This window comes from Cervus elaphus, chromosome 12, assembly GCF_910594005.1.
Source record: "Cervus elaphus chromosome 12, mCerEla1.1, whole genome shotgun sequence".
NCBI classification, from domain to species: Eukaryota; Metazoa; Chordata; class Mammalia; order Artiodactyla; family Cervidae; genus Cervus; species Cervus elaphus.
The window spans coordinates 35114497-35127156 of NC_057826.1; the positions used below are offsets into that span (position 1 = coordinate 35114497).

The following is a 12660-nucleotide window of genomic DNA, read 5'->3' on the forward strand; positions in this document are numbered from 1 at the left end:
TCTTTAACCACTGAGCCATCAGGGAAGCTCACTAGACTGTAAACATCATGAGGGCTAAGACTTATATTGATAACTAATAATAAGTATTTACTGAATAGACAGATAAATATTCTAGATCAATTCCTTCATTTTCTTCTTATCTTTTAAAAAAGTTGATTTGAAAAAAAAAAATAAAAAAGTTGATTTGGCTGTCCTGGGTCTTACCTGTGGCATGGAAACCCTTACTCAGCATGTGGACTCTAGCTCTCTGACCAGAGATTGAACCTCAGCTCCCTGTATTAGGAGTGCAGCGTCTTAGCCACTGGGTCACCGGGTTAGTCCCCTTTATTTTCTTCTTGAGCAAACTGAGGGCCAGATAAGTTAGTAACATGTCTGATGCTACCAGCACTTTGGCCTCATAGAAGCTGGGCCCTGAATTTAGTTTCTCTGCTGTCTGGTATTTTCTTGGCTGACTTGCTCTAGTACTTAGCTAACATTGTTTCAGAAACTGTGGAACAATTGTAATTTAACATTTGAAAAATGTGGTTAGGAACTCAAGTAAATAAAACAATAATCATATAATTAATTCAAAGCTCAGACACAAGGATTTTAAAAAAAAAATCCTCTATTATTTTAAATTACCCATGTCATTGTTTTCCTCCATTCTCCTGGAGTTGTTGAAAGAATGTGGCATAATAGTGTGCTCACTGTCGGAGGCCTGGGTTTCTGTATGACAGCCAGGATGTAACTCCATTCTGGCAAAATCTGATGTTATCGCTCAGGTTTTTGTTGCACTGAAGTTAGGACATCTTCTTCTGGGAGGATCCTGGTGGGAAAAACATCCAGATATCAAATCGTTCTCTTCAGCAGTGCCAAATAACAGGGCTTGCAATGAAAATGAGAACAAAGCAAGCCTGGGATGGTAAAAAGAGCAGAGGCTTTGAAACCATGAAAACCCTGATTTAATTCTAGTTTACCGCTTTGTACCCTTGGGCATAATATTTTCTCTGAGCATTTGTTCCCTCATCTGTAAAATGGGGTAACTGGAAAGTTAATTTAAGGCTGAATTTGTATAAAGAGTCTAATCTAGTGTCTGGCTAAAGGCCCTATTGCAGTTGCTTTCCCAATTCAGGCATTCCTGCAGGACAAAGATCTTCACCACAGGGCCTGGTCAGGGAACCTGTAGGTGCTCAGTAACACAGAAAGATTCATGATTGTAAGAGAGGTGTATTATCACAGAATAGCTAAATTCTTGCTTCAAAGCACCTGAGGTTACTGTCTCTTCCTGTCTGTTTTCTACTGGGATTTGGGCGGATGTGTTTACTCATGTCTTTTAGACACTATCTTTACATGTGTATACCTCAGAAAGAACTGCAGTCTGGTTAGGCTTGTTACAATGACAGTGGAAGACAGAGCTATGTGAAAAAATAAAAAATAAAAAAATCTCAACAGAATGTAGATTTTGCCATCTTTGCCTGCTCAGATGATTGAACTGGGTTACTCAAATATATATATTAATTTATTTCATGAAGTATCTGAATCACTTAAGGCCTTTACTGAAAAAGTGAAAACGTTCTGTTGAATCCAGGGGGACTCTGGAAAAGTGGCTCTATACCCTTCAGATGGGCTTTCCCATTGCCTCAACTGTTAAGAATCCGCCTCCAATGCAGGAGACTCAGGTTTGATCCTTGGGTGGGGAAGATCCCCTGGAGGAGGGCATGGCAACCTATTCCAATATTCTTGCCTGGAGAATCCTGTGGACAGAGGATCCTGGTGGGCTACAACCACAGGGTCACAAAGAGTTGGACACAATCAAAGCAACTGAGCATGTACCCACACACCCTTCAGATAATTTTCTTGAGTTGTTTGGGGTGCTTTTGGGAAAAAATATTACCACCGACTTGCTTGCTTACTACTCCAACCCATACCGCTTTCTCCTAAGGCTAACCCATACTGCTTTTTGAAGTATACTCTTGGTGTTTAATTATGTACTATCTTGAGTCTGTCCTTTGGAACAAGATTTTGTTTCCTGAGAATGAGGACCAAGTCTTTTGTTGAGGCAGTACTGGAACTTCTAAGGAGATCAAAATAAATTGTTTACCAATTGCATGAGTCACAATAACTTATGTTTTTCAGTAACTCAAGAGTAGGTATTCTCTCCATGTTACCCATGGGGAAAACGATTTTCATAAGCTCAAAGTCTTGAATTGGAATTGCCATGAAGATCTTATCTCTTACCTTTTGGCAAATTGCTATTGTTCTAGGCCATTGCTTTGGCAGGATTCCTTTGGGAAACGTAGGAGACATTATAATTTTAAGTCAAAAAAACATGAATTCTAATTTGTTTCTTCTCATTTTTAAAAATGAATGTGGAAAGGAACACTTATGATAAGCAATGAGAAAAGATACAGTATCAGGTGAGAGAATAAGGTGGAGAAAAACCAAAATCATTTAGCAAATGGATTGCAGCTAGCCAGAATTTCACTACGTTTTAAAACTTGAGCCCCACAGAACACAAAGGGATGTGTGTCTTACTGTGTCTTTACTGAAGGCCATTTAACACTGGGAATTTTTCCAGCAGTGTAGTTCAATAACAGTAGTCCTTCTTACAACATTTGGGACTTGCCCTGTTGAAAATCAATATGTTCAGTGTCTACTGAAATTGCACATTTGTTCTCTGTGATATGTATATAGGATGACCATATAAATTATCCTCCACACTGGGACTTTTTTTCTGAGTGAAAGGGATAGTCATTAATTGCACCAGGACAATTAGTATAAGTTGAGACTATCCCAAGAAAACTATGATGACAGAATATGTCAATTATAGAAACATAGATTTGTGTAGTCTCTTTCTAAGGAAGGTTATTATATATTTCTGTGAATATATTTCTGTAGGCTTAAAAGAACAGGTAACTAAGGTATTCAATTCATGATGGTGGTGGAATTGAACTGAGTCATCTACACATTCTTAACAAGTCTTTTTTGTAAGTTGGGTCCTACTTGCTGGTCTGTTGCCTGCCTTTGCACACTCCAGTGCAAGCATCACAACTAGCCACTTGGAAATTGAACCCACAATCTTGCTTTCATCAGTTTAGTTTGTAACAAGTTTTAGATTCTGCAGGGCCCTATCAGTGGGTCATATGCTAGACTATAAGATCAAAGCAAAAACGCAGAGGGTTCTGGGCTTTTCCTGTAAGGCCCCAGATTCTAGTCCTTTGTTTATCAGTAACTAACTGTGATTTTTGGCAAGTCACGCAACCTGTGTTTTGGTTTCCTTATCTCTAATGTGGGGTAATGCTATCTGATGTGCAGACCTCAAAGGTTTATTAGGAGGACCCAGTGAAGTGATGTATGCGGAAGCCTTCTGGAAAGTGCTATCCATATGTGAAGTGTTATCATTCCTAGGAGAGAAGGGGGACATGAGATGTGAGGGGAAAACAGGGCTTTCAACTCTAGCTGGCCTTGCAGATTAGGCTTGTGCAAACAAATGATGAAAATAAGGCCACAGAAGAGACGTTATACTCTCTTTTATGAATAGGAGCAGGGAGAGAAAAAAGTGAGGATAGGGACTGTAGCCAGCAAGACCCAGGGACGATAGGGTGAGATGGCTTCCATTCGTTTTTTTTATATCACTGTTGTCCCCAGGACCTGTCAAGACTGCATCAAATATGGACTTATTGAAGAAAAAGAAGACAGCTGGGCTCCAAGGTTGTGAGGGTACATTAACTCATTCCTGATTGAAGGGGTTGGTTTTATTCTATAGTTCAGTAGGAATCAAAATATCATACTTGCCTTTCTTCTCCTGTTGACTTTTTGTCAAGATTAAACAAAATCATTTATGTAAAACTGCTCTATGGACTATAAATTCCAATAAAAGAAAAAATAAGAACTTCATGGGATGAGTCTGTTGATGATAGTCATTATTGGGTTGGCCAAAAATTTCGTTTAGGCTTTTCCATGTGCTGGCATGTAAATCTGAATGAACTTTTTGGCCAACCCTATATTATAGTAAGAGTCAGGTTTATTTTTTCTTCAAAATGAAGAAATAATTATTACTTAAAAATTAAAAAAAAAACAAAACTCACATGTGCTTATAAAAACTTAGATATATGAAAAGGTATAATAAAGGAAATAAAAGCCACACATGATTCTGCTACCAAGAGATAACCAAATGTTTTGGTGAATAGTCTTTCGGACTTCTTGACGTTTGTATAAAGTTTTTAAAAAATCAAAATGGAGCCTTTAATGTGTTCTTCATTCTTTAATTTGTTCATGATTATTTGAATACTGGTAGGCAGAATGTTAATAAGATAGACACCAGGTCCTTTTTCATGTGGTTTATGTTTTCCTGGGGGAATACAGACACAGAACAGATAATTATAATGTGAAGCATGTCACCATGGGAAAGCAACAGGCGTTTTGCAGCAGGCTTAGGTAATCAGGAGAGGCTTCCTGGAGGAAGAGATATTTAGGTTAAGGCCAGAAAAATGACTAGAGTTAACCAGACTGTCATGGATGTTGGGGTGCGTCACCCAGCTCCTCCTTAAGGATGGAAACAGTCCTTCCCCTGCTGGCAGTAGCACTGCCTTTTTGATGATTCTCAGCTGAGGTGTTTCCCTAGGAATTGCTCTCTGCTGAAAGAAGCTACCTTGCTCAAGGCTATCTCAATCTCTGGGGGCAGCTGAGGTAAAAGAACTACCTTCTTACCTTCATTCAGACATCTCTGAAGGGTCATCTCAGCTCCAGAGTTCCTCAGAAGATCAACTGAGGCTTCAATTGCACCTGCATTGGAGATAAGCTTTTCCTTCTGCCCAATCCTGCTTCCGTCCCTATTCATAGGTATTGGTCCTAGGCACACTGCTCAGTAAAAATTCTGCACAAATAAACCATCCCCTCAATGAAGACAAAGAGTGTAGAGAGTTACTAAAAGATGCAACATCCTATCTAAGGCCTAGAGGTGTTGGAGGAGTTAAATTTTTTTTTTTTGAGTTAAATTTTTTATTTTTATTTTTTACGAAGTCTGCAAAGTAGTGATTATAGTCAGTAGAAGAGACACAATTCCAAAGAGGGAGTCAAGCTCTTGTCATCTGTGTCAAGAAGATGGAGAGACTGGACTCTATCCCAAGGCCAATGGGAAGCCCTAGAAGGTTATAAATCATGGGTGAGACATGGTCTGGTTTTCTAATTTGTTTTTTAGAAAGATCATTTTGGCCACTGTATGGCACCATTAATTAAAACTCATTACTGACAATCACCATATTTTTTATTAGAATATTGGAGTGACTGGTGACCTCCTTGTGCACTCCACACCTTTACAGAATGAATGGTAAACCATATGTCCCCCAGCAGAATCATGTAATGATCACCCATACTGTAGCATTATTATTGGACCTTTAAAACTCTGAAGGGATTCAATTATAGTTCTTTGTTGTTGTTTTTTTAAAACCTGATTCACACTGTTTTAGTATTTACTGAGCACCAATGACATGCCAGAAAGCACTGTGCTATTGCTGTGGAGGATCAAAGACAGAAGCTCTCACGAAGAGGGCCATGGCTGTCTCATTCATCACCCTGCCACTGAAGTGCCTGCAAATAGTGAGTGCCCAATAAACAAGCCAACAAACAAAAAATGGAAGGAGTCTCAGAAACATGTGAGAATTACTTAGTCCTCATGAGCACAAAATGGGGATAATAGTTTCTCACTTACCAACATTGTTATGAGAATGGATAGGTAAAATACTTTCTCCAGAAGCTTAAATATAGTAAAAATTTTATTTACTCAAATAGTTCAAATACTGTTTGCTATTCTCAGTATTGATAGAAACAAATCAATGCCTTAAATGATTACAACCAAACTTCTGATATCTATTTCTCTCTTGTTCTCTTTGTCCTGTAATATCACTTCAAAAGAAAAATGTGATTTGCAAACAAAGTTAAAAGATTTAGTCACTCACTGATTTATTCAACAGCTCTTTTTTTGAGGTCATCCAAAATGCCAGGCATGGGTTATGCAGTGGTGAGTCGAACAGACCGTGTCCCTGTTCTTGTGGAGCTTATAATCTAGAAGGAGAACATTTAACAAAGAAAATCTCATCAGTTATTACCAAAACAATCTGTCACTAGATAAAATATTAATAGAAGCTAATTTAGTAATAGAAAGGTAAATCTTCTCTGAAGAAGTAACCTTTAAACTGGGAACTAAGAGTAGGAGTTTCATTAAGAACAGGGAATAAAGCACCCTAGAAAACGGGAAAATCCTGTGCAAAGACCCCATGGTAGAAAAAAGCTTGGCTTACTGGAAAGATGGAGGGAAAGCCAGTGTGGTAAAGTGAAGGGAGATGAAGCCAGGAAAAAGGCAAGGCAAATCTAGAAGGGTCTTGGTTGTTATGTGGTCTTCTTTTATTCAGACTAAATAGGATACACAAACTGCCTAAAATTTGTTCCTGGATGGATCAGTATGGTTCATGATGTCTGTAAAACAAGGATAGGTAAACTGCAGTCTCAATAGTCACATCTAAGCCTTGGGAAAGTTGATTATTTTCCCCGCTCTGGTTATGGTGATAAATGAAGAGGCATATAGCAAAGGCACGTAGTTGTTTGTTGAGAGTGCTTATAAAAAAATACATTTTTACCCCTAGACAAAATGGAACTATTAGAAAGTCTTTTTTTTCTGCTTACCCCCTTTTTTCTTGATGTGGTTCTTCGAAGGTAAACAACCAGTGGGAGCAGTGGACAATTTAGAACAGAGATGCTGTGGTGGTTTCCCAGGAGACATAGGACAATTCTGGGTGTCATCAGTGTTTGGGTGGTGGCTTACACACTGGATTTGCTCAGAGAGGCCTCCATTTCCCTCTCAGTGATTAGAACAACCTGTGTTCTGGAATACAGTATTTAAACAGCAAGATTGGCATTGCTATCTTCCAGGATGGTGAAGGCTTAATTAACATTTGAAAATGCTTTGAAATCTTTGGATAAAAGTGTTCTGGAAGCATGAAGTGTTATTATCTTTGGAGTGATACAGGTCATGTGACACAGGAAGTGGCTTTGAAGGAAAGGAAAACCTTTCATCAAGCAAACTCCTTGGGGTGGTTTGAGCCTGTTTTGAGTGACTCAACATGCCCGTGTCATCTCTCCCTAGACCGTGAATGAAAGGAATAACTTGGCCTATAGCTTAGCAACTGCCACCGTCATTAACTGAAAGAATTTAGTGAACTTGTACGTGAAACATACTACAAATTACACAGAATCCTAAAGCATATAGCACAGTTGTCCCTTATAAGCACTGAGTAAATATTAGCTGTTACTATGACTGTTCTCCATCAATATAGTTTAAAACCTCTGGACTTGTTTTTTCTGAACTTAATGCCTTTCAACCAGAGTTCAATGTTCTTCAGTGATAAATCAGTTTTACTTTCATTTTAAAGACTCGGTAAAGAGCAAAATAAATGAAGACTGTTATGACTGAGGCCCTAATGTGGGAGCAACAGATAAGCACCTTCATTGCCTAAGACCCTTTCCGGCATGTAACATTAGCTCAAAGCTGGATCCTAAGTCCTTCCCTTTCTCAACAAGAAGGACTCAAAATAGAAACTGGGTTTCCTAACTTCTGATGATTCCTCCGGGTCTTCAGTGGACAGGATTTCAAAGAGAACACTTTAAAGCAGTTCCAATTTATTTAATGGCAAAAGGGAAGAAAGATTTCATCTTCTTCCTTCCATTAACTTATATATCTTCATAATACTTCCTGGATAAGTAGAAGTCAGAACAGGGGTGGAGAGTGAAGAATGGGAATATGGATCATTTGAGAAAAAAAAAATATTTTTGAGCAATATATATATCAAATCAAACCTCCCCATGTGTGTTTGTTAAATTAATTTTACTGGCTGGATGTCTAGAAGTTTCTTTTTCTTTAAATGCACACCTGCCTCAAATATAATATTTTGACCAAGGGAAAGGTATTTTGGGAAGTAGTACAGGAGAGAGAGGGAGAGAATAAGAGAAGGCTGTAGGTAAGAGGATATAAACCAAGTAATAATTGAGTAAGGGCCCCAGGGCACGCCGGAATGGTGAGGGCGCCAGGGCATGCTGGGATAGCGAGGCCGTGCAAGGCATGCTGGGAGGGGTTCCGGGACTCTTACCCGTACCCGTGAGTAGGCTCCTCAGACGTGGCCCAACAGTTCTGTGTGGTCAAGCATGGAGCTGACCTAATTAAAAGCTCATTACACCAGCACATCCCCATTAACAGGCAGACCCACGTGCAAATCCTTCAGAGCAGGAGCTCCTTCTGTTTCCCAGACGGGATTCCAGCGCCAACCATGGGGCCTGGAAACTCTGGCCAGTTAAGGGATCTCCACGTCTGTGACCATCAGGTACAGTTCCTTTCTGGCTTGTTTCATATTCTGGTAAATTAGTTTTATTTGCTCTGAAACATTGTGACAAAGAAAGCTCTCCGGTCATCACATGGGTAAAAATAACACAGGATAAAAGAACAGCGTACTTCACCTAATCAGAAACAAATAACTAAATCTCCCTGGAAAATGAGGACTTTTCTATCCCGCCCTTTTGGTGGGATTTTGAAATTTCCATTCCATAGGCAGACTGCGGGTACTGGCCTTCCTTGCATTGTATTTTGTATAACTGTTGCCCACCCTGACAGAAGATCTCAAAACTTAAGTATAAAGTTGGTAAATGATCCTATTGTTTGGGAGGTGGGGGTGGAGATGGAGTGGGAGCAGAGGGTTTATCTAACCCAAAAAAAAAAAAAAAAAAAGGAAAATGCAACCTAACCAGGCTCAAATTAACTGAAATGGATCAAAGTAAACAGAGACATCTAAAAGCTTTTGTAAGTTAAAAGTGGCTATCTGTTGCAGGTCTTGCCTCATTAACTGCTGATTGAAGCTCTGCTTGGCCCTCTGGGATACCTAACACCCCAGGCCTATCAGGAGAGGAACCCTGGTTAGCCACTTTTGCCTTTCTCTGTGTTGCTTTGCACAGCTCCTTGACCTCAACCTTCATACAAATCCTTTCTACCAGGCAAAGGGAGGAAAGGGTTGTCCTTGAGAATCATGCTGGCACTGTCACTTCTAGCCAATGAGGACTTGTGGGAAAAGAGAAGTGGATGGCAAAGATGTGGTATCTCTGCAGATCTGTATTCTTAAAGGTAGACTTGCAATTCTGACGTTTTAAGTAGAGCCTCTGCACAAGATTATGTCAGGGAAAGAGCCCATTTTGTTTTTCCCTTAGGTGTTGGTCTCATCTCCATATGTGAATGGTGAAAGGTGACGATTAGACCATATGCTTTAAGATGCAGATATCTCTTGGCTCCCATCATCCCAGCCCTTCAGCAGGTTATTCAGCTGGGACAGGGAGCCAAAACTGAAAGGGTTGTCTAGGGGAGGAAGAGAAAATAGTGGTGGGGGTGAGCTGGGAAGTTGCGGGGGGGCGGGGGGGGGCAGCAGATGGGGGAAGGAGGAGCAGGGCTCTTTTGAGTAGGACCAGATAGGTCTCTGTGTAGAGTAATATTACAGCTCTTTCTCTCATAAACAAGCTGCATGCCTGCTTCTAAAGACCCATCTGGCATAGCTTTGAGAATGGCAATAATTACAAGCTGATGATGGACATGGAAAAAAAGCCCTGCTGAGCTAACTCATAAGGAAGTACAGGCCAGGACTGCAGGGAAATTACAGGCTGAAAACCTTTCTAGTTTAGGCCTTTTGGTGTTCTTAATCACAGACTTTAAATGTTGTAATAAACACTGTTGCATTTTATTGACCAACTCCCATGACAGGCAAATCTTTTTCATTTTATTTTATTTTTACCATTTGCTCTTTGGAAAGCTGCTCAGCAGTGACTGTTTAGGCCATGACAATGGGTCTTTGGTTTTTCTGCTTATAGGAAAATTGGTGATCTTTTTTTAGTTAATGGAAATATATGTATATATACAATTTATTTCCCCTTAAATTGCTCTCTGCATTCTATGGTTCAGATAGACTCTCAGATTCAATGCTTGAACTTTAGCTATATAAGATATGGGCTGAATGTTTGAATAAAGAAAACTTAAGAGATAAAAAGAACAAACTTGGGAAGAATAATCTATAATTCTATACAATCAAATAGCGTTTCTTATATAGAAATGAGTAAAAATCCAAGTTAAATAATGTACTGTTAGGTTCTGGCTTTGTTTGTAGAGACAATCCTTATTTCAGGGATGAATTTGATATGGAAAGGATAATCTTTCTTAAAAATTTTAGAACCTAATATTTTACAAGTGGATCTAAGACATTTTGTCCTCTCAAACATTTTAGATCATTCATGGGGTTGCAAAGAGTCGGACACGACTGAGCGACTGAACTGAACTGAACTGAACTGAATGGAGCAAATGTTTTCAGGAAATCATCTTAGGAAGAACAAAATAGGAACACTGGAAATTTCCTTTCCTCTGAAACATGATTAACCTTGAAATCTATAGCTTAAAGATCATGGCAAAGGTGGTCTTGAATATAAAATGTTATTACCAGTTGCTATTATAATGAGATTTTGATATCTAATGTGGAGTTGATTTTACTTCAACATGTTACCAGTTTCCATGAAAATAATTTGATCTTCATTTTATACATTTTAAAAGCCTGAGGTTAGAAATGGTGAAAGATGGTGTCAATCAGAGTTTTTCAATGATCTGATTAACTTATTATACAAATAAATCTTTGTTCGAAAGATACCTTTATGGATTTTATAGCAGAGAAGGTAAAGTTTGTTGTTCTTTAAGCACTATGTACTGCATTTGTAACTTATTTTCAAATCCCTTCCTTCTTTGCTATAGTTTCTTATTCATATTCGTTAAAGACTTATATTTTATTCTTTGTGTTTTGCATATAGTCCTGGCCACCTTGGATGGACTATTTAGTTCTGTCCTTTTGTATTTGATTACTTGTTCAGGGACATAAAGTTTTGAGGTCTATGAAGTTAAAGCTGTGAAATGGTTGTGTAATGGAAATTTACCAATATAAACTCAGGCTCTTGTCCTTTCATAAGCATCGCTTTACCTGAAGCTTCCTTGTCAATGAGAAATTATTTCTTTATGTCTAACTGTCTCTTTTCCTATACAGGCTGGAATTGTTCCTAACAAAAGAAGCATGAATTGGTGGAAACTATACATTAAATGCAAGACTATTTGTCTAGTTTTCATTAGGTTGCTGAGTGAAAAGCCTTAATTCCTGCCTTTTCCCAAGGTACTCAGATATCCATGAAAGCCCCCTCATCTCGTACTATCATTTCTCTCACTGGGCACAATCCAGCTTTAAAGAATTCAACACTTACTGGTCTTTAGAGAACTGTCAGCAGTGACAGCAACCAGGGACGTGACATGTCTTACTGTTTACAAAGGATGAGCGCAACAGGGCCTCTCGGATAACTTGATAAGCCTTGCAACTTCTCTCTCCCTGATTCTGGTCTCTCTGGGCCAGCTGCCTTTTCGAGGCCAGCTAAAGATACAAGTTTCAAAACTTGATCTAAACACTGACAAGGCAGCAGACACAGTGGCAAAGATAAACTAGGGCTGCTCAAGGTTGCTTTGTAAAACTGTAAACAGAAAGAGAAACAAGAAAAATCTCAGTCCCTGATTTCTTAATGCATACAGTTTTCTTATGTACTTAAAGTTTGGTGAAAAAATCCTGAAATAGCAGTAAAGTAAGTTCATGGATTATTATCATGGTCTTGAATATTTAATCTCTTTTTCTCATTTCAACATCCTTCCATTCCTCTAGAAATACCACACAATGTTGTAATTAAATTAAGTTCAACTTTTATTTCTCACTGTCTTGTTTTTAAGTATTCGGAACATACTCTTCTGTGTAGGGAATCCTGAAATGTCTTAGAAATTGTACAAATGCACGTACTTTTCTTCATTCCTACTTTGTGAAGAACTTTCTTAGGAGGAGGGGGATGACCCTGGGAAGTTGAAACTCCTTTCTTCCTTTCCTTTTGCTGCCATTCAGCATTGAACAAATGGAGGAGGAAAGGAAAGTTTCATGTGCTTATGTTGCCCTTGCGTCAATGCTTTTGTTAGGTGGTATATATCCTAATTCCACCAACTCCATGGGATTTAGGAGTATTGTTTTCCTTAACTTCTTTGTAACTGACTGGGACAATGCTGTTATCTTCTAAAGGTGCTGGACTGTTCCCAGAAGTGAGCTCTTCCAAGGTGCTTGGACAAAAGATTTTTACTAATTGTACTCCCACCCCTTTGTTTCTTCTTTGTTACAGAAATGCCATTGTTGAAAATAATGTATGCCACAGTCAATAGAGCAAAGCACCTTTCTTAATTTTAGTAGTTTAAAGGCCACATCAATCACACATGTTGTAACTTAGAGTTGTCACAGAAAGGGATTTAGTCTTGATTATGAGGCAGAATCTTCCTGGTTGTGGCCAACAATCTGCTCGGTTATTTCTGAACAGTTCTCATAAGATGATTGCCTAATTTTTTTTTTTTAACTAAAGCATCACTGCTTATAAATCATTGCTTCATAGCTATTGAATCTCAGAATGCAAGTGAAAATGACTATTTCCTTTTTATAGATGGGGCTTCCCTGATAGCTTAAATGGTAAAGAATCTTCCTGCAATACAGGAGACGTGGGTTCAATCCCTGGGTAGGGAAGATCCCCTGGAAAAGAGAATGGCTA

The 12660-nt window shown here is 38.9% G+C and overlaps 1 long non-coding RNA gene across 2 annotated transcripts; it reads right to left on the bottom strand.

Annotated features, from left to right (window-relative positions):
- Positions 1-610: 610 nt before the first annotated feature.
- On the bottom strand, positions 611-8257 carry LOC122705125. 2 transcript variants are annotated; one of them, XR_006344041.1, is made up of 5 exons: positions 8121-8255; positions 6661-6859; positions 5937-6042; positions 4690-4764; positions 611-805 (listed from the first exon to the last, which is right to left on the bottom strand). It is a non-coding gene; the product is annotated as an uncharacterized LOC122705125 (long non-coding RNA). The 2 variants fall into 2 exon arrangements; XR_006344040.1 differs by lacking the exon at positions 6661-6859 and having other exon boundaries at positions 8121-8257.
- Positions 8258-12660: the final 4403 nt, after the last annotated feature.